The following is a 5000-nucleotide window of genomic DNA, read 5'->3' as shown; positions in this document are numbered from 1 at the left end:
ATAGTCCAATGAAGATATTAATGTAGAATCTACCACTGAGGAGGAAACTCCAACATTTCGATTTCACTTTCCCTTTCTTCCTCTCCTTTTCGAGCTGACACTTCCTTCCTTGTCTCTTAAACACCTCATACTCGATCATTCTCCTCGGAATCCCAAGTGACGTCAGAGGTGATCCTACGCTTCACAAAATCTTTGATTCCGGGATCAAAGGAGATCCATCTTTCCTATTCGTGATCCGTCTCCTTATCCACCTTCTCCTTTTTATCGTTTTCGGTGTTTTAATTTTTTTGTGTCTCTTACTCCTGCTTTGGCATCTACCATTATTCTGCCTCTCCAGCCCCCCCCCCCTCTCTCTCTCTCTACCTTTATCTCTAATCTCTCTTTCTCTCTCTCTCATGATAATGATGATGATGATTGTGATAATGATGGTGGCGGCGATGATAATGCTAGCATGATAATACAAATATTAATCACAAATCAATTAATAAAAGTAACAGTAAGTCTTTTTCTACAGCACGAAATCAAACGTATACTCAGATTTCAGTATTGGTATTTTTTCATTATTAGAAATTCATCATAGGTACAAAAATGTATTATGCTCAACGATGCAAAAGTCGACAACGTCCGTTTGATATCACTGACGCCGATATGAAATAAATAACTACAGAGAGAGAAAAAAAACACCAATATCTTTGAAGTGAAGTACATTGATTTAATGATCTTCTGATGTGAATATTGTACAGCTTGTTAATTTCCCCCAACTAAAACTTCCCTTTCCTCTGTAAGACCCAAGTATTCAGTGAAAATGACTGTTAATGCATCATGATTGTTAATTCTTAATGGATCTATAAATCAGATAACAAACCGTCTTCCTCATTTGTTTCATTTGGACGTCTTAAGGCCTTTTCTGTGTGCATTCATTAATTAGTATTAAGACCCTGTGTTAGTGTAAGCACCAGGCAGCGACATATATTGTGATAAAGCTGGTTTGATAAATTCATTGGGTTTGCTCCATATTACATTTATGCAGAATTATAGGAAATTTATGAATATTAGATGAAGAAGAGGGTATGGGAATGGGGAGGAAGGAGAATGGGAACGAAGGAGGTAGCGGAGTTGAAGGAAGAAGAGGGATGTGGGAGGGGGCAGATGTAGGACTTTAAGTGGGAAGGAGGAGTTAATATATGGAAGATTTGGGAGTGAAAGGAGGTGACAAAACATGAAAGGAAAAGATGGAGGGAGAGGGGAGACGAAAGGTAGAAAGAGGTGGGTGAAAGAGGGAGAGAACCTCCTATCATATATTTACATGCATTTTATTTTTGTTTGTATTTCCATGGGTCCCGGTAATAATCAGTGATGGTAATGATAATGATAATATAATTGATAATGATAATAATAAAAGTGATGCCAATAATGATTAAGAATAGGATCACGAATAAGAATAATGACAATAATAACCAGAAAAATATCAAAACTATTTACAATAAAGAATAATGATAATGACAATAACAAGGGCTTAATATCACCCTTCCTTTGATCTCGCGTTTCCCTTTGGAGTCTGACGAAGGAGTCGGAAATCACAATACAAGTGTTTACTGCGATCGGATCCTGGAGTATGGGATGGAAGATATTAAACGGAACTGAAGGGGCTAACGCAAAGGGAATAGAGTATGAAGAAAGAGAGAAGAAACAGTAAAGAAGATATAAAGAATGGGGATCACACAGAGATACGTGCAGCACACATGGAAGAACGCACACACTCAGATATACACCCATACTTTTAGTGTACTATTCTTGGCTTTAATCGCCTGTTGTCTATGAGCGGATGAGCAATCTGGTTGGGCTCCGAGAATCCAAGGTGTGGAGGAATTCCCACCGTAAATTTTGACTCGAAAATCGCCGGCATTTGTTTGTCCTCAACAGATCTAGGAGTGTTAACGTAATGAGAGCTCTAAGAGGGTTATGATGGAACTTTATCTACTCAAAAGCATTAAAGACTTAGCCTCTTATCTTATCTGTTCATATGTCACAGACGCTAAAACAAATATATGCCTGGGATTATTGGAATTATCCTGGTGTGTAAGTTAACACGAAGCTTATCCGTGTTGGAGAACAATGGATGTAATAAGTAAATGTAAAATAGTTTGTCTAGATCTGAGAAATACATTTGAAAGTTTCCACAGCCTCGCGGAGAGAGGGGTGTAAATAAACTAGGAATCGCAAAGTAGTCAGGTGCCTTTTGCATTCCAGCATATTAAGGAATTATACGAACTAAGGTCAAAGCAGTGAATGTACCAAAGTGTTCAGGGTTTCAGAATGATCGAAGGACACTTGTAGACTCGTTATTTTTAAGTGCAATTACTGTTTTGTTGACAGGTGTTTTAGAGTTTGATACTGGCCTTGTGTGTCCAAAGTGATGTAATTTACTTAATAGTAATATTCGTGGGCTTAACGGGAAGCTGAACATGCAGTTACCTCTATCAAATTTGACATTACTTTTATGCTGAAATTCTGCTTTAGACATGAAGCACTCTTGCCTAATTTTACCAAATCCTTGTTGGTACGTTTCGTGTATATATTTTCAGGTTGGTTTCAATGCTAACCGCTTTACGAAGTATTAATAAGGTTGTCATGAATAAATGGTTGTTGGTGTGTAAACAGTGTAATAATTTCTACATATTTAGTTTTTGCACAAGCCATAATTCCGATGACTACAGTTACGATTGTTTACTTTTACAAATTACCATACAAGAGGACGATGGCAAAACTTCTTCATTTTTATAATTGATTTGATTATTTATCAGAGACTGGCTCAATTCTGCGTTCCAGACAGAGAAATGGCTCTAGTGTTTCAGATTATTTATCAGATGTAATTAGTTAATACATGGTGCAACTCACATTGATGATGATATTTAGAATTTTTATTTACTATGTTATAATAATACCGTCCATCGCGCTAACCTTTCTCTCTCTCTCTCTCTCTCTCTCTCTCTCTCTCTCTCTCTCTCTCTCTCTCTCTCTCTCTCTCTCTCATCTTCGTAAAGTCTTGAATTAAGTGGAATAGTGGAGAGTTGTTTATAATGCCCCTTAATTTGGTAATACTCTGAACATGTGACTGTTTCAAATCCTGATAAGGTTTATACAGAAAAAAAGCTTTTAAAATTTGTTCTCCTAAGGCACGGTTTAATGAACGTGGCCACCAGGCTTCTAGGAATAAGAATACTGTCGACAATTTCTGGTCTGCTAATTACACTCGTCCATGTGCCATGCGAAAGAAAACAATAATGTTTGTGACGAGGGTCAGCCTCATATGTGCTGGTCATTTCTTCAAGCGCTTCGGTTTGGTGTCGAGTCCATAATCCTCCTATAGTGAAGCCTGTTACACATATCCGATTGAAAAGGCGATCATGTTTGCAGAATCCATTAATTCAAAACACAATCACGTTGCCTATTACTACGTTTCCATTCATTGATCTTAGGTCCTCTGAGATCAAGTATCTGTATTGGAATTAAATTAATATGATATAGACTTTAATGGCTTCTTTCCTTCGATTTTCGAAAGAAAAAAGTGTCAATTAGTTCCATAATTTAGTTCGTCGGGGCTAATCAGTGCTGGCCTTCCGGTAATGTTAGCCCTATTCCCAAATGGCCTCTACAGTTTGCCTTTCCCGACGATCAGCTGATAGTAGCTGACAGCGTCAATGTAGACCCGATGAGAGTTCAATCACAGTGATTTCGTTGGGGCTCGAAGTAAATCCTAGCAAGGCCAAGGAAAGAATTGTGAGTCGGCCTAGAACGTTCTTTCCTGAGCACCGAAGTCAGCTGATTAATGGTCTTAATCTTATGAAGTCCATGGCTGTGGTTATTGAGGTAAAGATTACATTTGAATCATTGAAAATTAGGAATACGACCCGGGCAGTTTTGCCTTGGCTAGGCATCCGCAAGTGCAAGATGATTTATCATGACATTACTCATAGATTTTTAAAATTAATATTATCATTATGCCTCCTTTTGAGTAATATTGTATGTGGTGTGTAATCACACTGAAGATTATTTGATAGTTCTTTTAATTATATCAAATTTAACCTTGTCTTACCTATATCTAAGGGATATTGGGGATCTTCCAGTCTCATGCAGCACTGGAACCGATAATTCACATCCTCTTCATTACCTGACTTCTCATATCTGTAGGCTTTAAGTAATAATATTAATGAGGGCAATAATGATGATGATGATGATGATGGTTATGGTTATACATATATACATCCTTACATAAATACATCAGTACACATATATGTATCAAGACAAAGGTACATTACAGGCCAACAGATAAGCGAAATTGAAATTGAATAATAAAGTTCATCTGTATTTGATCCTGCACTTCCCTGGGATCATATTTGATTCACACGTTCCCTAATGATATAAAGCAAAGAAAAGTTAAGATCAACACATGTAGTCAATTAATACAAAAGAAGAAAGAAAGAAAAAAAAACACCAAACTCTTGTAATGGGAAAATTGAAAAATAATTGGGCTCCTAAGAACTTTCTCGCAGAAGTTGGAATGAGCATGAAGAACTTATGAAACCGCGGGAGAGGAACAGGAAAACATTTTGTAAGTCAATAAAGGGTTATCTCTCCAGCCTCTAGAGTGCCATGACAGATAAAAGATGAGTCAAGGTAGATGGCGGTCTATCATTGATATCTTTCGGTCTTTCTCTTCCTCTTCGCTGCCTCTGACTCTCTCTCTTCCCCACTCTCTGACTCCCTCTTTCTCTCCCTCTTTCTCTCTCTCTCTCTCTCTCTCTCTCTCTCTCTCTCTCTCTCTCTCTCTCTCTCTCTCTCTCTCTCTCTCTCTCTCTCTCTCTCTTTCTCTCTTTTCCTCTTCCTCTTCCTCTTCCTCTTCCTCTTCCTCTTCCTCTTCCTCTTCCTCTTCCTCTCCCTCTCCCTCTTCCTCTCCCTCTCCCTAACCCTCTCCCTCTCCCTAACCCTTTCCCTCCCCT

This window comes from Penaeus vannamei, chromosome 26 (assembly GCF_042767895.1).
Source record: "Penaeus vannamei isolate JL-2024 chromosome 26, ASM4276789v1, whole genome shotgun sequence".
Taxonomy (NCBI): domain Eukaryota; kingdom Metazoa; phylum Arthropoda; class Malacostraca; order Decapoda; family Penaeidae; genus Penaeus; species Penaeus vannamei.
Note: the sequence above shows the minus strand (reverse complement) of the source record.